Source organism: Molothrus ater, chromosome 1 (assembly GCF_012460135.2).
Source record: "Molothrus ater isolate BHLD 08-10-18 breed brown headed cowbird chromosome 1, BPBGC_Mater_1.1, whole genome shotgun sequence".
Classification (NCBI taxonomy): Eukaryota; Metazoa; Chordata; class Aves; order Passeriformes; family Icteridae; genus Molothrus; species Molothrus ater.
Genome location: NC_050478.2, coordinates 42,190,700 through 42,213,987, shown reverse-complemented (window position 1 = coordinate 42,213,987; position 23,288 = coordinate 42,190,700). Strand labels below are relative to the sequence as shown.

The 23,288-nt window shown below is 38.6% G+C and overlaps 1 long non-coding RNA gene across 7 annotated transcripts; it reads right to left on the bottom strand.

Annotated features, from left to right (window-relative positions):
• On the bottom strand, nt 1-23,288 carry LOC118684129 (uncharacterized). Of its 7 annotated transcripts, none has more exons than XR_008508232.1 (5): nt 23,125-23,288; nt 12,106-12,282; nt 10,765-10,867; nt 9,588-9,650; nt 1-3,869 (listed from the first exon to the last, which is right to left on the bottom strand). It is a non-coding gene; the product is annotated as an uncharacterized LOC118684129 (long non-coding RNA). The 7 variants fall into 7 exon arrangements; XR_008508236.1 differs by lacking the exon at nt 23,125-23,288 and having other exon boundaries at nt 1-482; nt 670-3,869; nt 12,106-13,360; XR_008508233.1 differs by lacking the exon at nt 23,125-23,288 and having other exon boundaries at nt 1-1,117; nt 3,693-3,869; nt 12,106-13,358.

Sequence of the window (23,288 nt, the reverse complement as noted above, 5' to 3'; positions counted from 1 at the left end):
TATGAGAATAGGAATAACATTTCTTTACTAGGAAAATTAAAAATACAAATGCAATAGTACAAAAAAAAACACTGTCAGAGTCAGAATATGACCTGGCACCCTGTTGGTCAGGGTGTTGGTAGCAGTCCCATTAAATGGTGGCTGCAGCCCTCCTGCACAGGAGGTTCTGGTTGCTTGCAAAGGCTGCTTGTGGTGTTCCAAATCTCAAGATTATATGCAGAACCACAGGCGTGGTTCTGCTGAAGCAGTGATCCTGTAAAAGGGTGTAGTTTTCCTCTGACAGTCCAGTGGTGGTGTAGATGGACCTGGTCTTCCTCTGGGAAACTACGGGGGGAAAAGCTGCTTGTGGTGTTCCAGATCTTAGATTATATCCAACTAGGAATGCTTGGCTCCTCCTCCTGGGCGGAGCATCTCCCAATGGGATGATGTAATTTTATCAGTCATGCAATGAGACTCAATGGCCCATTAACAGCAGACATCTCCTGGAGGGAGGGTTGGTTGTGGAAGAGATAAAGAAAACTGCCCTAGCTGGTTTTGACAGGTGGCCCAATTAACAGTAGATAACTGCCCCACCTCTAAGAGATGGCAACAGAATACACACCCCCAGCCTGAGACAATCCATCATGCCATAATTTTACCACAGGACTTGTTTACCTGAGAGGTACTTACAACAAGCTTTGGTATAACTTCCATCATCTTTTTGCCATGTCTGTGGCTTGTAGTTCCAAAATAATTTCTCTTTTTCCATTTCTAGAGGGCAGACAAAGCAATTTTTATCAGCTGCTTTTTTTTTAGAATGGATTATTTTTAAAAGGAACTTAAATAAAATCTCTTCTTATTAATACTCAGTTGCTTATGTGTGTGGAGGTTACTGAAGGAAAGAAAGAGACCTGCCCTTTATTACAATTCAAACACGCAGTCATGCAATCAAAAATGTTGACATTTTTCCTTCAAAAATATTGTGGTAGTGTCACTACTTTCCTGTAAGGAAAGAGGAGCAGGTTCCTTGCATAATTGTTTCTTATATTATACTATTGTTTCTATGTTATACGAGTTTCTTGTATCATTTGCATGCTGCTTGGGATCTCTGGTCTCAGGGAGGCAGGCACGCCATCTGCTGTGGAAGATACAGAATAAAATCAAATACCATTTGTGAGAATAAAAAAAGTGTATGGGAAAAAAAAACACCCACTCCTAAAATATTACCTGTCCTGGAATTTTGTCTTTTCAGGAAAGAAATTACCACAATTCAGGCTTTTACAACAAATCTAATTCTGAAGAAAATAAACATGATACAGAGATGGGCATTTTTTCTAAGTTTCTTTTGTCCATTTCTAGGTCAAATTGTTAGAAGTCCAAAGGAGCCAACTGTAACTTGTAATTTCAAGGACAGTGGGGGAAGTGTCAGGATAAAACCTATCTGCTCTCAGACAGAGTAGTCTCAGCATCTCATTCCTGCCTTGTACACTACCTTCCTTTAGCAGACTAGATTAAGCAGAAGTGGACCTGGGTTTTCTCTCTGCTTTTGGCCTCAAAAAGCAAACTTTTCAAGGCTCTCTTTCAAGTCCTTGGAAACCCAAACACAGCAATACAGCAATCTCCTAGCCAGCCTTACAGCTGTAATGAGATGTAGATAACCTCTCCACTGATCATACCAGCAAGACCTGCCAAGCAGAGGAGAAAATCGGGATTTGTGGCATCCCCAATCACTGCCAGAAGAGATTTCTCTCACTATGGAAGAGAGAAAAGAGTATGGGCAGCTCCAAAGGGACCTGTGAAAATTACAGGTTTTTGCCAGATTCCACAGTATGAAAATCTCAGCAGCACTTTGTCTGCCTAGTATATTCTGAAAGAGAATTTAATAGAAGAAATTCTTTCTATGTTATTATTAAAGCTCCCTCTCCTTTGCCACTCTAGTTTAAAAGCCATTACCCCCCTAGGTGGCACTGTCCAATAAAACAAGGCATGTTTAAATATGGAATGATCATTAAGAAAGAGTCATTAAGGTTGGAAAAGACATTCACGATCAACCTGTGGCCAAACACCACCATGTAAGTAATCCATAGCACTTAGTGCCACATCCAGTCATTTCTTGAACACTTCCAGGGATGGTGACTCCAGCACAAGGAGCAACAGGTTGTACCAACGCTTGACAACCCTTTCAGTGACAAAATTCTTCCTGATGTCCAACTTGAACCTCCACTGGTGCAGCTTGAGGCCATTTTCTCTTGCCCTGTCACTGGGCCTGGGAGAAGAGGCTGACCTCCACCTGGCTACACCCTCCTTTCAGGGGATTGTAGAAAGCAATAAGGTCCTGCCTGAGCCTTCTCTTCTCCAGGCTAAACACTCCCAACTTCTTAATCTGCTCCTCATAGCACTTTTGCTCCAGACCCTTCATAAGCTTTGTTGCCTTTCTCCGGACACGCTCCAGTACCTCGATGTCTTTCTTGCAGTGAGGGGGCAAAGACTAAACACAGAACCTGAGGTGCTCTGGTCTGGTCCTGCTGACCACACTAATTCTTTTACAGGCCAGGATGCCACTGGCCTTCTTGGCCACCTGGGAACACTGCTGGCTCATGTTCATCTGGATGTCAACCAACAAACACCCCCACATCCCTTTCTGCTGGGTCTGTGGAATTCTTGTTTACAATGTAAACTAGTGTAAGTATGTTGAATGTAGCTATTAGTCTCAGCTTGGTAATCCTCTTTTTCTGAATCTGTCTCTCAAAGTCAATAAAACGTGCTGCTGTGGATCTCATTTAGATACAGTGTTTTTACTTTCAGAATGCTATGGAATATATTTTCCTGGAAAATTATTGCATATTGCACGTAGTTGTTTGTCAGCGCTCAGTGATAAACCAGCAGAGGCTGTGCTTACTTTAGCAAGTCATTCAGAGCAGCAGGAGCAGATTGACAGCTGTAAACTGCAGGGGCTAAGGTTCCTCACAGCTCCAGTATATTCTCACACAGAAGTTATTCTGCATCTGGTGGGAATTGGCCCAATACAGCACATCATCATCATCACCTATTTTGAAACTCCCTGAAAAAATGCTCTCACAAAACTTCCTTGACCATGGGACCTCTAAGAAGCACCAAGTTCCCCTCTCACCTGTCTCCTGTAATATGTTTCACACCAGTCTCCACCATGTACATAAAAACTCTCCAGGCAGAAGGAAGCCCTCTTTTCTCACTCCTCCAGGTTCTGAGTGACACTGTTTTGCTTGTTTCATATCTTGCTCTTCCCTCTGGTGCTGGAACATGGATTGCTTGGCAGTGCAGGGGAGGAGGAATAGCCTTTGCCCTCCAGGCACTGTAGCAGTGCCAGGAAAACACCTTGAGTACACCCTTCTTACCCCTTGCTTTCATATACAAAAAAAGGAGACAGGAAATCTTTCTGACAGTGTTTACCACTGTGACAGCTTTGTTCACAGCCAGATAGGGATGCTGGGCCTAGGAGACAGACAGGATGTTGGGGATGTGGAAAGAGAAAAAGTGGGTGCAAAACTTCTGAGAGCAAGGGGGGGCCACTGAGAAAAGTGGGTGCAAAACTTCTGAGAGCAAGGGGGGGCCACTGAGAAACAGGGAACTGTGGAGCATAAGGCATTTAAAGGAATGATGCCACAATATCCTCAATTAATTTCTGTAATTCCCTTTTGAGAAGAGGTGCTTTGCTTTTCTTCATATTATAGTACCTGGTAAATAACTCCATCATGTACATCCTCTTTGCTCATTCAAGATCTCCTCTGATTTTCCTTGTATATGCTATTATGTATTGTCTCTTCATTTGGCTCTCACAACAGCATCATTATCTTTTTCTGGTAATGGGTTTAAGTCCAGACATCATCCAAATTGTGCCATGTAAGGCTTCCCTAGGATAAGAAACAAAATACAGTTTTATACAACCTTCTTCATTTTTCTCCTCTGGTATCATCCAGAAGAAATCTGCCTACTCAATTACAATTACTTTGGCAAACAAAGAGGTTGTGGGAGAGCTATTCACATATCACCATTCTTTTGGGGTTGTTTACCTTCCTGTAGAGGAGGCTAGCACAAAACTTACAGGACTTTGGTTTCCAGTTCAACTCTCAAATTGACTGGAGTACCTTTATTTCAACAAAAGTATGCTAAGACCCAATCCATAACTTGCAGAGGGACAAAATTTCCAGTGTTACCCAGTTAGGAGTAAAAACTCTCTAAAACATTTTGTGATTACATCAGTGCCTTTTAGTGCAAGCAGGAATTGATTTTTTCCTAACAGGAGGATGTCTGTGTGATATATGTGTTTATGTCCAATGTGTCAAGCACTACTTTATGCCCTTCAACATTGCAGAGTTTGACCCTTTTTAAGACACAGAACTAGAAAGCAAATGTACCTGTGATGAATCAGAGGCTTTGAGGAAACATTGGTTCTTTCAGCCCAGCCTTAAGAATTCTTCCTGTGCTGGCCCAAGCTGATATGCACACTTAGTAGGAAGCTCTAGGATGTCTTTGGTTTGCAACAGCTAGGAGGCTGGAGCTTATTAGGAAATTATATTATGTCTCCAGGCACTGAAAAGGTAAATTCTTACTAATGACTTGTTTATGGTAGTTATTATTCTCAGTATTTCTCCAGACATTCAGAAATAATTATTTCTCTCTTGAGAAGTATAAAGCATTTTTTTTCACTAAAGAAACAAATTATTTTGCTGATCAAGCCTATATGAGATGTTGCAAAAGCCAAAAAATATGTTCAGTACAGTTTTTCTACCTTACCAGTGTGCAGTAGAATTTTTATGTATGTTCTCATTATTTTTCCTTTTTTTAAGCTCTCACAGGCATTTGAGTAAATTTTAAGTATTTTTTCCTCCAAATCTTTTAGGAGCTTAGAAACTTAAGACTGTCACACAATTTGTTGAAAGATCTTAATTCTTTAGTGATGGAGTTGTTTTTTTAAGAAATAGGAGGGAATTTTATATATTATTTGCCTAAAATTGTAGGCCTCTGTAAAACTTGCATCTAAATGTCATCATGCTGCACATCTGCAGATCATACTGAAATATCCCTTTTTTGTTTGTTGTGAAAAGCAACAGGAAATAGCCTGTTGGCAGCTACTATGTTCTCTGTGTGAGTCTGTGAGGTTCTGACTCAGTCTCCAGTTCAAGTCAAAACCTCAGGTTTTAATGATACATGATTAAATACAAAGGGGGTTTTGTTGGTTTTTAAATTAAATTTTAACTTGCTGTGTTACATCCCAGAACAAAATACTGCATGTGATCCTGGATGAATGCAGGACAAAAATCCTAACCCATATGTTTTCTTTATTTATAAAGATTATTGTAGACTTTATTTTATTTTAATAGTTCATGTTGACGCTTGAATTTCCAAATATACTCGACTGCAGTAGTAATTTCTTAAAGCTATTTTAGCTTCTTTCTATCTGTCCTTCCTGCCTAATCTAAGTCAGTTGTAAATGCATGTGGCTTCAAAGGAAGGAGGAAAAAAGCATATTGAAAATAGTCTATGTGCTTCAAAATGTTAAAAAGATGGAAAACTATTTAAAGAACAAAACATGTCTCAGGAGCTCGAGAATCACTGTGGACTGACATATGGTAATCGTATGTCAGCATATGCCTGTGCTGCTCCTACAGCATATCTCCATTTGCTGAATTCTATTTGTGTCCAAAGTTGTAGCAAGAAGATCAAGTTTCAATGCACTTAAAAAAAAGTACAAGCATGATGATATGTTTAAATTTTAGTTTTCTGTGGAAGCAATCCTGCATATTTTTATTCTTTCCTTGTTTCCTTGCTCCTTTTTCTGATTTCAGAGACCATCCTGACACTTCAATTTACCCATCTCACCCCGTGTTAACTTCTTAGTATCAGGAAAATTGGGACCAACTCCAAGATTAATAAGTATTTCTTTAAAGTTGGCGGGGGGGGGGGCAGGGGGAGGGGGAAGATTCAAAAGATGCTGTGCATAGAAACATGTGGAATTAGAAGAGGGGAAACAGTTTCAGTTTCCTGCTCTAAATCCAGTAATTTAATAACCTAATCACTGAGTCATTGTGTGTATATGTTTCTGGTTTCTAGAACCCAGAAATCCCATTCTGAACTAAATAAATCTCCCTTTGGAAAATTTTGCTGAAGTTAATATAATTTTAATTTCAGTTTAATAGGACTATTAGAAAAGTGCTGGGAAATTTCAGATGCAAACTAGCTGTGAGTCATGAGCTAACCCCAATTCTCATGTTGTTTCCTAAGAAATATTCCTTCCTTCATCTCAAAGCTGAGGATATCTGTTTGTTTCAGTTTTATAACCCATGTTAAAGCTGACAAACTATATATTTGACTCTTCTGGCTACTAGAAAATAGGAGCTGCCAATAATGTTGACAATTATCAGTAAAAATACTGAGTATTGTATATGGGTCTAAGATTCCTTCCATTACTACAGTGTAAATGGAAAGCATTTCACTTAAGGACACTGCATGACAGAGAAATAGGTTAGAGCAAGAAAAGATTCCAAGGGTAACATTGTGTTGTTTGGGTTACACAGATAATGTAAATGGAGCACGTATTTCCTTTCTATCTGGAAACAGGCACTGAAGAATTTCAGTTTCCAGTCAGATGGGCAGGGAGTGGATTGTCCTCTCAAGATAAACCCAAAATAACTTTGCCAAAGGAATGTCTCTGGATTGACACTGCTATACTCCAGATGAGAAATCCCCCCACATTTCTGAGTCTCAAGACTCATAAGCATGGATGAATGCAGCAGACCGGTGAAGCAATCATTTAATCATTCAGTCCCATTAAATGGGACATTGGTTAGCTACATCCAGCAAGAGCTAGAAAAAGGAGAGCAACTTTGAACATGCACAGGCCTTGGGATTAGAAAACCACCACGATTTCTGCCCAAGGATTGCTGCACTGAAATCTCTTGGAGGTTTCTATCATAACCCAACACTGTAGTGGTGGCTGAGGAGAGGCTGTGCAATGGTTGCTGCAGTTTCTGCTTCGCTGCATTACCTTGTAATGACATTAGCACATATTTTACATTCTGTGAAGGGAATGCTTCCCTCCTCCTCCTCCCTGCCGCTTAGGAACAGTGAAGAGATGAGATGTGACACTTGAAAATGCTACAGCACTGTGACCTCACCAGGGTATAAGATGGTCTTAGTGGAGGCAGAAAATTCGGCTGCCTGAAGTACTTTTGCTTCATCCAGCTGGTGTCCTACTGCCTGCAAAGCTGCTTCCAGACAGCAGTGCTTTGTTATTCACTTGACTTTACTAGCCCTTGTCAGAGTTAATTGGATTTGTGACATGGTCAGATGTTTATTTCTTGATTCTGTTGTCCCTTGCCTTACAGAACAGATATGCCAGGGGAAACAACAGTACATCTAGCAAATACCAAACTATGAAGAGATACATAGAAATGCTATCCAATTTTTAGGAGATAAAATTTAGGAAATGTGTGCTTAAAATATTTTTCTCCCTCTAATTTATGACAATATTGTCACTTAGCTCTGATTTATTACAATAATTAAAGCAATATAAAACCTTTTGTTTAAATATATCCACAACTCTCTAGACAATCAAATATCACATTCATTAATGTGGTCATGTATACATGCCCAACTAAACCTTATTGTAGCTGAATGCTGTTTTGGGAAGAATGCACGTAAATCACATAAACACAAGCTTACATTTCTATAAAATCTCTTCGTTTATTAAGTATTTGAAAAACTTACACTCTTCATGAAAGCCACTGCCTACAGTCATAATTTTATTATACTTTCCTTTGTATAATAACTTCTGTTTTGTATGGGAGATTATATATAATAGTAGTTATACAACTCACTTCCTAAATCTTTGCTACTATTACTGATGCAGTATTTTGCTGTAAATGTTTTTAAATACAATGAAAAAATGTTTATGAATCTATTGATACCTCTAAATTATTTAAACCAAAAAACAAAAAAGGACTTAATTTACAACTGCTACAAAAAGCATGAATTTTGGCACTGAATCCCAGAGAAGGTTTTATTCTGAAATGCAGCCTCCCTTCTCACAGAAGTTTTGGTTGGATGAGAGGCCCACAGGTGACCTTAGATAAACACACACACATGATCACAGCACTCTGGAAGTCACAGTGGATGCAGTCTGTTCTTCAGGCTTGAAACAAGAGTAAATCAACCACAGCTCTGTGTACAAGGAGTGTATAGAAATACTGAACATTCATTCGTGTCAGCACGAGCTAAATTTCATAGATGTTATATGATAGTAACAGCAGGAGGAGAGGGGGAGAGAGAGACAGATTGACAAAGCAGTTAAGCATGGGCTTAACTTTAAGTTTGTATCCAAATCCTCATGAAGTCAACAGCTATGCAGTTGGAGCTATGCCAGGATGCAGCTGAAGATGTGACCATCATAGTCTACTTTATGTAAGCATGTTATTACTAAGTTTGTAAGCAGAAATGGAGTTAGGCAGTTATTGGTAATCTGTAAGTGTTGTGAAAAACATGTTGGCAAAATTTTTATATTGGCTAATGCAAGAGAGGAATAAAATCAGAGAAACTACTTGTCATCACATCAGCAAGAAAGAGAATGTACACTTTATTTCTATGTCATTCTAATTTTATTATTAACAGACCCCCCCCCATGCTTTCAATATACATAAAACTGCAGTAGCACAGGGGCAAATCAATTGAGCTTGGTGTCATTTTGTGCAGCTATTTGGAAGCATCTGAAAAATGCACAACAAGATTAACCTCCACTCCAATATATTGTACTAGCTGAGAAACAGGAGAGGAATTTTTTTTTTGTACTTTTGTACTGATTTTGACAGGCCATTGGTTCCCTAAATAAGGCAGTGTTTATTCCTTCATCTCTTGCACTGTGAGATAACATTGTATAAGCCAAAATAATGTCCACCTAGACTCGGAAACTGTTACTCTACCCCATTAGGAACTTCAGGAATAGACTAACTGCCTTTAGTGGGGCAAAGTCTGAAGTAAAATCACAAAGCAATTTTGCTGAAAAAGTTACAAAGCTGGAGAAATTTTATCAGAATATCATCTTCTATTGCATCACTGTTTCTATTTGCCAAATTAATTACAAGACTTTCTTATGCTCTTCTGTGTTATGTTAATTGAAAATTCTTCACTACATTTCCTTGAGGGCAGTCATAAAAAAGGTATCATCTCTAGACAACAGTCTATAAAATATTTGATGTATCACAGCTGCTTCATTCCATTCACATGTGTCTTTCAAGATCATTATTTGGGTTCAATAAAGTTGAGATTGATTGATTTATTTACATGACATCTAGTAGCAATCTACAAACAATAGCTGGAACAGAAAAAATAATTCTTCTCCAACCCACCTATTGTGGAATTGATTTATTTTTGGAATAGAGCTCCATTAGGAAAGATAAGTTTTCTATCAAGCTATTCAAAATGCAGCAAAATATTAAACAATAATGAGGAAAAGGAAGAAAAATTGTTTTGTGAACTTTTATTATTAATTATTAATTATTTATTATTTTATTATTAAAATTATTATTTTAAAATTAATAATTTTATTATTATTATTAACCTGAGTTGGCACTTACTTTGATACAAAGAGTTATACATGTCAGAATGCTCCATGCTCTTCAATTGTACTTTTCTCAGCCCTAAAAAGATAGAATAAAAAATACTAACAACCATGTACACACCAGCATAAAGCTTATCAGCTTCTATTTATTCTTACAGTTCTTTCATAATAGATTACTAATACCAAGGTTGTATCAACTACCATGAATATTTAACTCATTAAAAAATTGCATATTAGTCCACAAGATATTGCTGATGTCTGATTGAATCTCAAATGAGATTAGATAGTATTTGGGGGGGTGGGGGTGGGGGGAAATGTCTGTTAAGATAAAAGGAAAGCACAAAACCTCAACAAAACCTAATGCTAATGTCAGAAGCCAAATTCCAACTTAAAAAGCAACATTCCTCGAGACATGCTGCTGCATTTTGTGTCATTTCTTCGTGAACCTTCCTCAGAAGCAGGACTGCTACAAAGTGATGTATTAAAGGCATCCATCCCTGCTTTCAGGTACAAGACCTTCCTTAGCAACAGAAATAGGATGTCCACTTATGAAACAATTTCTTAAAGTAAAGAATGTGGGTTCCCAAAAGCTGGCACAAGATAAAACATTTCCAGGCCTGGAAGTTCCTTAGCAGCAGGCACAGCCCCTCAAGCCAGGGTGCCAGGGACCCTTTGGGAGGGAGTCCATGTGGACACCTGCTCAGGGACTGCAGCCCTGCAAGTGCTGCCAGCCCTGCCGCAGAGGCAGCTGCAGCTCTTGGAAGGCTGGGCCACCTGCCAAGTGCATGGGTAGAGAGCTGGCAGGCAACCAGCAAGTTTCTGGCAAAAATTTGACAAGCTTGGGTTCCACAAGATTTCTCTTTTAAAACATAAGAATGCTACCTTCTCTTCACAAGAAAATACTAAATAGTTTATGTTAGGAAGTGCATTTTGTACAAGTCCATTTTCTGCCTCCAAAAATACATGTTGAGTAAAATTTAACTTGACAGTTTGTGGTGAAGTTCAGATAAAACCAAACATGAAGGAATATATGCCTAATGAGAAAAAAATAGTATTCAAACAAATAGAACCATACAATCTAGCTGGTATGTCTGTGTCATCTGTTGCTTGAGTAGTGCAATACAGGGCACTGCAGAAATTCTGCAATTAGCTCTAAGAAACACTGAAGTACCACAAGCAATGTATCTGCTTACCCATGGTGCTTCCTCAGGCAGAGCAGGGCCGCAGGCAGGCAGACACTGACTGGAACAAGGGGGTAAAATGTAACTCTCACAAGGTTTTGTTGACTTCCCTTAGCTAGAAATAGAAAAAACATAATGTGATTTCCCAATATAGCTCAGTATGAAGTTGTCTCAGCACAATTTTTAATATGTATTTTAGACATAAATTAGCACATATTAATGCTAATAGAGTTATAATGCTTATTGTGTCTGTGCTAGAACCTTCAGCTTGGGTTGTGCAGTTTGCTTATGTACTTAGAAGAGCAGGAAAACCTACAGTTCTCTTACTGTCAAATAGCATAATAATAAAGTAATTAATCAACAACTACTAACTACTTAGCTCTTCAACTAGCTAAGCTAAAGAATTCTAGCAGCCATACTTTTGGGGACTGAAGGCTGAATCCACACAGATGATTCAATGTTCCTTCTGCACCTGTGTCAGTGCTTTACACAGGGTGGCTGGCAAGCCCAACTCAAGTTCATATTCTTCTATATTCATATATTGGTTTACAGTCAGGAGTTCACTATAAGGAATGCTGACAGAGTTGTCCCTTGTGAGTACCTACATCTGACTGAATTTGGTTTTCAATTCAATTCCCCCTTCAGCTTTAAACAAATGCAGGTTTCATGCACTCAGCTAAGTATTAATTAGCCTGATGCCTATGACTTGTGGGGAAAATAACTTTATGCCATATTACATTCCTTCAGCTCTTATAAAGTGTGAGAACCAGTTTCAGCTTTATATGCACTTGAACTTCTGCTTTTTTTTTGTGCAGGAACCTAAACAATCTGTTAATGAAGGTAGAAATCACTGTAGCAGAGAATCACTGTCCCATTCTGTCCTTTGACAGCAAGAAAACACCAACATTTATGGTATCATTTTGCAGCCATAAATTTCTGTACAAGACTTCCAAGAGAAAATACCTGGCAAAAGACTATGGAAAGTGCTAAGTCTTGTCTCAAAGTTTCCATTTTATATATTGCACTATAAAATGAAATATAGTGCAATATATAAAGATGGTGGAGTCCAATTCTTCTTCCTTGACAGCCAGCAGGAATGGAGGTAGTCAATACACATTTTAATGTGCTGCTGTCTCCTGCACTCTCCAGACCATTGAGAGAAACTGTGCATCCCCTGTAAGGCTTCCATTTATGGATATAATGATGGATACTAATATATTTGGCTGCCTTACTAACAATATCTAGCAGCATCCAGCACACATGCTTATACTGTATTAGAATATACCATTTTTGTAAATGTGGAAAAGAGACACATCTTCTGAAGTCAATTAGTACAGCTAGAAAAAAACATACCAAACAGGAAGGACTGCATTTGCATTGCAGACCACTTGTATAAAGCAAAGCCTTATCTTCAGAGAAGGACACCTTTATTTCGTGAATTTATATTAAGCTGAATTTCTTTGTCCAGCTTGTATGTTCTTGGTCACTGGCATTTTTCATGAGACAAAGCAAATGCTGATCCTCTTTGGGCTGTAAGGGAAAACAGCTGCTAGTCAGAACTGGGGTATTGAGAGCACTTGGTCAACCTAACTTCACAGAAGGTTTAAGTACCTCCAGACTGTATCACATTTGTCAAAGCAGCAGCAAATACAACATAAAATGTAGAGCAGGTCCAATTTTTAGTGTGTCAGTAGAATCAGCCTGCAGTTATTTTTAACTGCCTCAGAAAGCTTAGCAGGCAGATACAGTTAATCCTTTAAAGGATTTGCAGGTATTCATAGCTTAATAAGTAAGTATAGTGGATTAAGCCAATAGGAGATTGAAGACAGTCAAAGACAACCTTTACATGCTAACATTCAAAAAATAAAAAGAACAGTTCCTTTTATATAGTTCTTTCCCGACAATCACCCTTAAATTGTCAGTATGTGCCAGAATCCCAATCAGTGAAATATGAAATAAAAATGTTAGTCATTAATGTCAACATGTGTGATATTTAAATTATCAGAAAGCAGTGAATTTCTCGTCTTCTATTTCCATTATCCTACATGTGCTTTGAAAAGCAGATCTGCATTGTAAAAACAAATTAAAAATGCATCTACTTATGTAATAAATAATAAAACTAAAATAGTAAAATTCATTTTAGTGAGAAGAAAAAGGGCTGAATTATTTTTATAGGTCATATTTTATATTGCTTGTACTCTTTTTCAGGATTCACTGACTTAGGCTCAGCTGGCAGATGTGGGCCTTCAATATATTCATAAACACTGTGAAAAAGAACACACATAATTAGACAAAGGAAAAAAAGTCAGATGACACAAAACTATTAGGCTGAGGAAATCTAGGACTAGCTATGAAAAGCTTTGGAGGTGGTTCAATACTGAATGAGTGATAAAATGCCAGAGGCTATTCAGTGTCATTAAGTGCAATGCACATTAAGAAGGGAAGAGAAAATACACATATATGTATATATATGGGGTGTTAGTATCACCAGGAAAGAAATCTGAAAATATCTGGTGCTTAAAGGAACAAACATACCTTTTTAATTATTTTTAAATGAACATAATTTATTATTTAAAAATTAACAGAAAAACATGAAAAACCTGCCCTGTAAACACTCAGGCCCCCAACACTTTATGAATAATTTGGAGCTTTAGTCATTCCATTATCAAAAACATCATGATAGAATTAGAAAAACATCTAGAGAAGAATATGAGAGCAATGTATCAAGTAATGAACTTTATTCAAAAGGTGACCTATTAATAGTAATACACCGGTTTTCCCAATATAAATATTGGAAGGCATGCTTTTTTTTTTCAATAATAAACTAAGCTTACTTTCATTACATATTGTGAAGCATAAACTGTACATGGACCAGAAAAAGCATGACTTCATTGATTCAGCAGTTCTATTCAGTAGGTCAGCAGTAACTGTTAAACAAAAGAGTCTCCTAGTCGCTGAAGGCCTGAAGAGAATGATGGAAAAATCACTGCAAGCATGACTGCCTCTGGACATTTTTTCCATAAGTATCTACATACTAGGTTAGGTAGACTTCTCATCTGGCTGAATTCAGCAGTTCTCAGGTCCTCATGACTAGAATGACTGAAATCATTATGTATATTGTTTGGCATATTGTTACAAGAAATTTGGCCAGGAGCTCTCTGTTTCCATCACTGCTACTTAAAAAGAATCACAATAAAACAAAATTCCGTCATTAACTGTCCAACTGAAGCAGTCTAATTCCCTACACATTTTTAAGGTTATATATTCTGGCTACCAGACAAACCACTGCTTTCACATCTCAACTGTGTTAACTGAAATATAGTTGAAATATATGTAGATAAGAGATACATGAAATATAAGAGCAGGATATTACTCCACAAGGTTATAATTAGGACCCAGCTCTTCCCAGATGAGCCAATAGTGGGATGCATTGTTGACTCTAATACTTGAACAGAATTGTGAGACATAGAAACGTAGGACTAGAAGGGAACTCCTAAACCACTGCAAGTACTCAACTCTTACACCTGTAGTTGTATCACTTCATTTATTTCAGAAACTGACCAAAGTCACTTTAGTAACTACTCTATCAGATGGCAGTCTCAATGGGAAAATTCTGTTTTGATTTTTAGACTCAGTGTATTCCTAGTCAGTTGATGACTTATGCTCTTCTACTAACACAGTTCCTTGGCTTCAAGAGAGCTTTACCTCTGTGATGGTACATTCAGAGAAGGAAATTATATCATCTGTTAATACTCATTTAGCTTGGCTCATTGAGGCAAGTGCTTTCACAGCACACACATCTCTCCTACCATGGTATGCAATGTGAAGAGGTCCCAGCTGGCTGTGACACCAGGCCTGTCAGAGCAGAGACACTGCAGACATTCCACACCCACATGGCCTGATCCCAAGAGCTGTGCAGATAGGCTAGCACATTCCTTTAAGGCCAATGTGCCCTGTCATTGAGACAGCCAGTCTTCCTCAGCATGTATTCAGAGCCAAACAAAGGTGGCTGCACTAATCCACTTCTGGAAACAGTTTAGTGGTGGTTAGATCAATTATTTATATACTTATACTTCACTGTGTAGTGTAATTACACTACTAGTTTCCCATTGTACACTTCCCATCCCATGGATCACCAAGCTCTTTCTCCTCACTGACTCTGTACTGATTTGCCTTTCTGGAATGCCAAATTTCCATAGAACAGACTCCAGTTTTTCCATGCATCTCAAAGCCTATGATAACTTTTGACATGCAAACTGAAAAGATTTTCAACATTTGCACTAAGGGCTTTGCTGGACTGCTGAGCCCTGCACGTCACTACAATGACTGAAGCTTAGTGACAATTCTATTAAGAGAATGACATCACTTATCACTTTGGAAGAAGCATCTTAATGTAGTAGTGGCAGATAACTGACATCACCATCACCAGATCCCTAAGAGATGCCTGAGAAGGGAAGAAATGCAGTTAAAAGAGGAGGAAATCAGGATTGACAGAACACTTGACAATGGTTCTGTACTTTTTAAGAGCAGTCTATCTTAATTTCTCACACATTCCAATCTTTCCCCTTTACAATCCAATTTGCTTAGGTAACCTGGACACCTTTCACTCCTCGTGGTTTCTCTGGCTCTTCTCCATCCTGCAGATTTGTTGCTGCAAGTCATTCCTACTAACAGACACTGCACAGAGAACACAGTTTCAGGAAGTCTATCACTTATCTCACTGAGTGCTTCACTGTCACATCAGCACCTTTTCTGGATTCAGGAAGGGCAGGGGTCTAGGAGTGGGAATGAGAGAAATTGCTTAGGCAGTGGATTCTATCCTGACACAAGCATAAAGGAAAGGCCAGCACAAAGATCAACATAAACCTCAAAAAAAAAAAAAAAAAAAAAGAAAAGAAAAAAAAAAGAAAGAAAGAAAAGAAAAGGATTTGAGGACATAAAAGGGGTCCAAAACATGGAGATACCATAAGAAGAGCTTTAGCACAGAGGGAATGTAACATAGTATCATGGAATCACTTGGGTGGGAAAAGACCTCAAGATCATTGAGTACAACCATTTACCTAACACTGACAACACTAAATCGTGTAAATCATGTCCCAAGTGCCACAACATCAGAAGCTCCAGGACCTTAATGGTCCAGAGTGACTTGGTGGGTGGGAGAATGCAGGGCATTCAAGTTTTATAGATGAGTAAGAAAGGGGTTATGAAAGACAAAGTAGATTAAGAGAAAGGACACACAGAAAAACATTTAAAATGAAGATTTTTTTTAAGGAAGAAATGTGGCCTTCTGCAGAAATTTAGATTTAGTTATTGAATATAATAGCTGTGTATGCATATTTAGTCTTATGAAAGCAAGGAAAATACTACTGAAATTGAATATACAGCCCATATATATTTACCCCAATATGAAACTATACAATGCTTACCTTACAGTAATTTATACTCTAACATATATTTTGAAAATCTGTAATACATATCTCAAATCAGACTATGTAATTAGAAAGATCTGTGTTTGCTTGGCAGAGGAAGCGGGACAGTGGTACTTCCTCATTCCCTTTCTGCCATCCTAATGTCCAATTGCCACTGTACCTGGCTGCTGTGCTCCTCACACAGTGAAGAAATGAATGAATATGAGGAAACAGCCTGCAGGAAACAGTCTGTGTTTGACTATCCTTTCATGCCCATTTTGCTTTGTTGCAATACTTCTGGCTTAATAGTGGTTTCACTTGATTTAGTTCAAGTCAAGGGAAGAATCAGCCCCACAATACACCTGTCCAACATGGCCTTAACATTCCTGACAAACCTTCTGAGCACCTGTCCAAAGGCAAAACAAAGCAACTGGAGATTTCACATGCAATCTGAATGCAATGTGATGTGACCCAGACAAATGCTTCAACTGACCTTGATCTCTTTCCAAAACACGGAACACTGCATTAATAAAAACCAATATTCATTTCAAAACCTTCAGAGTACTTAGCTGAAATACTTTCATTTTAGTCCTACAGTCAGTGTTAGCAAATTTCCATCTAAAGATAGATGCTGCATGGGCAGGTTCCAAAGAATTAAGACAAAAAAAAATTGACCAAACACAGGAAGCCCCAATGACAAACAGAATTCCAGACAACTATAAAGCTTTTTTGGGAAAAAAAAACACCCTGATTTTCTTAGAAAACATGTAACATTGAGTAAATCAATAATTTTTACTTCCTTACTTTTCTTTGGTACTTTTACTCACTCAGGTATACATGCTGTGAATCAATTTCATAGAACAGTACTTCCCCAAATTAAGATTTGATCCTTTTTCTTTATCCTGTCAAGATTCTTACCAAAGTAATGAGAAATTGTTTTTATGGTGCATGAGATGAAAGATTTATTCTTTTATTATGAGCCAATAAATTTATTAACAAATCAGTCAACCCTCAACTCAATCCATAGATGTGCTCTCATCCTACAGGGATTAAGAATCAAACAGGCCTTTCCCTTGAGTGTGGCATGACTGAGCGAAGGGCAGGGATAAGAACCTGGGAGGGTGCCATGAACAGGACAAGAACAGAGCATCTGCTCCTGTGTGGCTTTTTCTCTCCTCCCACACATTCAAGGGAGAGATGCATATGAAGTGTGTACAGTGCTTATTTTTAACCAGTCAGGCAAAGGGCCATGATGGCTCTGTCCCATTGCTCTGTTTATCTCAAGGACAGCTACAAATGCCTTGTGCTGAGATCTGATGCTCTCCCCTCATGCCATGGTATCCCCCTCTCTATTCTTCAAATGTTGCCTTATGTGTTAAAAATGTGTCTCAACAACCCATATTCTTGGCACTCTGCAGGCAGCTCTGCTCGCTGTTTTTGTGCATCACAGCTCTTAATACAACATAAGGACAGATCTCGCCAGGACTTAAACAAAAGCCAAAAAAACCCAAAACAATCAGGCCTCCTTCCATGCAAAAGAACCTTCATAATTCTGCTTACTGAATGTACTATTTCTTTTAGGTTTGCTTTCAAGTGAGAACTCTCAACTCTCATTGCCAGTATTTCTCTTCTTATCATATTAATAATTTTTTTTTGGTTTTCTGTTCGATATCCTAAGACATTTTAAGGCTATTCTAAGGCAGTTCCTCATATGATCAAGTTTTGCTTATTTTCTGTTTGGGCTATGTTTTTCTACCAATTCACAGAGAGCACAGTACAGGTTAGTCATACATTCATAACTTGATTATACTAACCAAAGTCGTTCATTTATACAGTTCTGAGGAGGAGGATGATTTTACCAGGCAATTTTATTGAAAAAGACATCATCCTCACTAAAGATTTTCACAGCAAGAGTAATATGGAAAAGAATATCCTCCTCCAACATATGAAACATACCACTTAGTCAAAATTGTGATTTCTAATCCAGTAGTTTAAAAAAGTACATATGTATTTGAACTCTCTAAGGCTTCAAAGACTTGACTGTGAAAGGAAAAAAATGAGGAAATCACATGTATCGTTCTCATTTTGCAGTAAATGGAAGATATCTTACCTTATTCCTATTGAAGGCAGAGCAAACACAAAAATCTTCATGGATACCTTGAGATAACATGCATAAAGTAGCTGCCACACCACAAACACAGATCTGCCTTATTTTATGTTAGCCTATCCAAGTAGCCATGACATCTGGCAACCAAAAAGCCACTATAAAGAAAACCAGCTACTTGAGAAAGACTCTTTCAGCTCCCTGAGGTAAAGAACTCACTGAAAAAGCAGAATTGTAAATAAAACACAAGGAAGTGCCTGCTGCTGACTGCCTCTACATTAATCTGAAAAAATTATTCATCCATATCTATTTTTTCTGAATAAACAGCATTGTATTAAAGAACCAAACCAACCAGCCAACCAAACCAACCAACCTGAGACATTTCTCTCTTGGAAGAAATTAACCTGCTCAAACCAATGGAACAATTGTACTTACACCATGTGGCCCTGAATGAGCTGAATGTGCCTTGAGAGGGAACGTACCTGGTCTCCCAATGGAAAACAAGGACACTCAGATCTCAGCTGATCAGACCCTCCATAGTTATTTATCTTCTGTATATTCATAGTAAGCATATATTTTTAATCATCAATGGGACATGTAAAGTACATTTTAAATCCCATTGATTGCAAGTAAATTTAAGGGTGCACTTAAACATACGTTTAAGATGCTCTGGTAAAAAATTTACATTCAAGAAACCAAACATTTCTTGAATCTATGAAATACAACAGTTTTTTCGTTTTCAGCAGACCATAATATACTACTTCACAGTTAGATAGTCCTGACCATTCTTAAAAATTTACAGTGCAGTACATAGAAAATTAATTTAGAATGAAGTGGTCTATAGCTGCACAGTCTGCAGAGCTGCTATTACCAACCAGCACAAACCACAACTGGATGAATAACAAGATTTATACTTGGTGAAATGAAAAATAGAAATGTGATACATAAAACTGGTCAGAGTCTAGAATTTCTTAGGATTAATCCCAGTAAGGCTCCTGAGACATGTTTTTTATTCTTAAGTATTGCCTATACAGTTTATATTAACAAATTTCAGCATACAGATTGAAATATTAACTCTGTGCTGAAGTAATCTGTTTGCAAATTGTGCTATTGCAACTATTCAGGTAAGTCATACAGTATTTTTTTCATTTCTTCACAGAATATCTTGAATGTTGTAAACAAGATCAGTGATACACTTTCAAGATTAAGTTTTAGATGACTGGCAGTTAATACTACGAAAAAGCCACTTTCAAAAATCATTACCAACTCCATGAATGCTTTCTGAATATTAACTGCACACAAATTCCAATCAGCAAATAATGACAAATCACCTTTCCCTTTTAAAGACTTAGTTTTATATTTTTGAATACATTGCAGCCAAAGGCAACAAAACATCTTTTTGGAAATTTTATGTATTCTGCTTCTTCATTGCTGCCTTTTCAAAGGGAAGCTTTTTGCACAGCAAACTACAAGCATGTATTGAGCACGGTGACCTCTATAATTTTGATTTCAACAACAAGGTCAACATCACTAAGAAGCCAGCTTTGCCTTAAAGGCAAAAGTCTCTCTGAGAGCCCAAACTGGATCTTTTAAATGTAATTGAACTATAACAATTCATTTCCACAGGCTTATGAAAAAAATGCCTTCTAAATTTGCAACCAATTTTATAGTATTTGGCCACTGACAATAGATGCAGACATGGAAGCTGGACCATCACGTCTTGAATTTCATACACTGCTAACTCAGACAAAAGTTTTTAAGTGAAGAGAGACAGACAACAAGGAGCCCCCTGTTAAGAACAAGCACAGCAGAGTCAAAACACATGGGAAAGTGCAAAGGCACAGAATGTGAGAGAAACTGAGACTTCACCCCTGGGATCAGCAGCCAGCTGTGCACAGGAGGTGTGTCCCTGTTGGTGCCTCTTGGTCAGCACAGCACGGCTGACACAGCTGGCTCCCCTCCCTCCCAGAGTCTGCTCTTCAGCATCACCCCATGGCAGCTCACACAGGGAGGGAGAGCCCGCCCGTATTAGGAAATGACATTATTTCACCAGTGAGATGCTGCTGCAGTTTACTCTTGTGCATGTGGGTAGCTAAGCTGTTGGCAGTGCTGTTTCCAGTTAGAACGGCTGTAACAATCATCACCTGAAAAAATGTGATTTCTCAGCATAGCTGAGGGACCCGTCTCTTCATTACCTTGCCATTGTATAGGCATACCTATCTCTGCAAGTGTAACAGCCACTGAGTATAACATAGTATCAAATCAAAAACTTAACTTGAACTTCAAAACTTACAATTTGATAGGAGGTGAGGCCTTGTATTTATGGTCCTTGGCTAAATAGCTACAGGTTGATGAGGTAGGAGAAAAACGAGGCTTTAATATTTTCTTGGCGTCATTAACATCCATTCCTGTTCACAGACACATTTTGGAAAATGCTACATGGAGTGGTTTTTACTATACATTCACAAGATCATTTGTGCAGACAAAGTTATTTCACAGGGCAAGAAAGGAAAAAATGTATTACTGATTTTTCCCCCTGCTTTTCTACAGTTGCTTCATTACAGCTTTCCTAAATTTCCTCTTCCTATCATGCTGTACAGCTTACTCTATGAATAATTTAACTGCACACTGCAGTTGATGAAGGCTCGATTCTCTCAACATTTTTGCTTCCATCCTGATTTTTTTGTAACCTAACCTGAGAGCATGATGACCAAGCATTTCCATTTTCACTTTCTCCTCTGCAGTTCCCAAGACAGAAATAAAATGGAGAGGGGGCAGAATGGGAGGGGGTGAGATGCCTTCTGCTAAAGGCAGAGAACACATCACACAACCATCATCAAAACTTCATGTGTGACAATCTGGTGAGTCCTCAGGGAATTTTAACTATACACATCCCTTCACAGGTACACAGCAAAATCCTCCATGACAAGAGGATGAGGCAGTGAAAGCCACCTTAAAAAGATTCCAAAATGAATGGATGGCAGGGGAAAGAAGAAGGGAGAAAGAAAAGAGGCGGTCTCTCACTGTGAATAGTCCCTTGGTAGCTTTAAAATTACCAGGTTTGGTTTTTTTCCCCCCAGATAGCAATATTAGCCTCTATAACAGAAAAAAATCAGGAAAATTGCACCATCTTTTCTCAACATCAATATGTTCCTAACTCAGCACAAAGCAGCAAGCTTTTATCATTCTTCCTTGTAGCCTTTTATTTTCTACTACTTTCACATATTTAGATATTACTTCTGTCATCTGTCATCTACATTCTAATTTCAAAAAAGTCCTGGGGTTATATTATTTATATATCTCAATTGAATATAGTTTACAAATGAACAGTATGATAAGGAACATAATTTAAAATAACAAGCAACATGAAGTAATTTAAAACTCTCCTTACTTTCAGTGCCTCAAAGTGAGGTGTTTAAAGCTAATTAATCAGATTTCAGTGATTTTCCCCTTTTAAGTAAAGTTTCACAAAAAATCTAAAATCCACACACCGAGATAAACAGCAATCTATTTCTCATATTATATTAAAAGCAATGTTATCCCTTTTGCTTGAAGTAGGTGGCTGAAGTTTGTACTCTGTGAAGTTGCTTCTGTTAGGAAATGCATTCCAGAATCCGTTGGGGCTCTTTGTGTGTTTTCCCCTTTCTCTTAGAATATGAACTCAACCTGCAGCTGAGCTGATCTGTTTATTGTCACTGAAAAAGCATTCCCATGCCACTCTTTCCAAATTCAAACTTTACCCTTCTTTTCCCCTTACTCTCTGGTCTTTTCTGTTCCCCACCCTTTATATTGGCTCTGCCACTTGTCAAACACTCCCCACAAGCTGAATCAGCTCATTAAATCAGCAGAGTTATTCAGCCATTTCAGTAATCAATTTTTCAGTATTTCTGTGATTTAAGTCAGTTGACCCAACAGTGATGAAAACCAGAGATAACAGGTGAAGGCAGTTTACAGCAGGCCATAAGGAGACCTTGCACGGTGGTGCAGAAAGGTTTTTTCTTGGCAGCTTTTCAGCAGCACTCCTCTATTCAGTGGCCCCTGTTTACAGGATAATGCATCAACATCAAAACTTTGCAAGTCTTCTGCACCTACATTCTGTCCATGACAAAATATTTCTGATCAATAACTCTATCTGCTGTGACAGATACTTCCAATTCAGCGTATGGCTACCGTTGTTTCATTTATTTTATACCTGAAGTACCTGAAAGAAATACACTAAATACACTTTCATGAATGGTAACCTATACCTTACAACAGCTGATCCCTACCGAAACAACAAACATGTGAAAGGAACGTCTGTAGTTTGGGTTGCAAAGCAACAGAAAGCCATTGAGAGAAACCCATGGCTAAGAAAAACAGATTCCCCCCCCCGTTTCAAAATACTACTTAAAATCAAAATCAGTGTTATCCGGGGAAAAACAGTCAACACAGCAGCAAGAAACATAAAAGTACAAACTGCTGGCACACCTAAGTCGCTAATACAGCCAATAACTTGCCCTATACCCAGAGTCTCTGGGAATGTGTATCCTTTGTTTAAAAGGGGGGGCACAAGGAAACATCCCCTGCATTAGGTTTTCCCTGAATTCCTCTTAAGGGACCAAACTCACCCATCGAACTTTTACAGAATTTATCACCATCCTCGTGTTACCCTAGGAAACATATAAAGAAAGAGTTGGCACACTTGCTTGCTTCTCGGAACTTCTAGCCAAAGCCGAGCTGTTAAAATGATGATGATGTGATCCATCTTTTCCGAATTCTCAAGCGATACTCGTGAGAGAAGACCAAGTAACGAGGCCTCCTGGAGAGGACGACCACCCTGACCTCCCCAGCGGGCACATCTCCCTCCTGAGCTGCACTTACTTCTTTTGGATGCGAGGTGCTTCCTGCAGGGCCGGGGCTGCCCGGGCAACACCTGCCCACGGCAGCACCTCGCACGGGGGAGCGGCGCCGAGGGCAGCCGGGCTGACAGCCGCTCGCTGCTGCTCCGGGCGGCTGAGGGGAGCGGCCGGAGCGCCGCTGCCCCC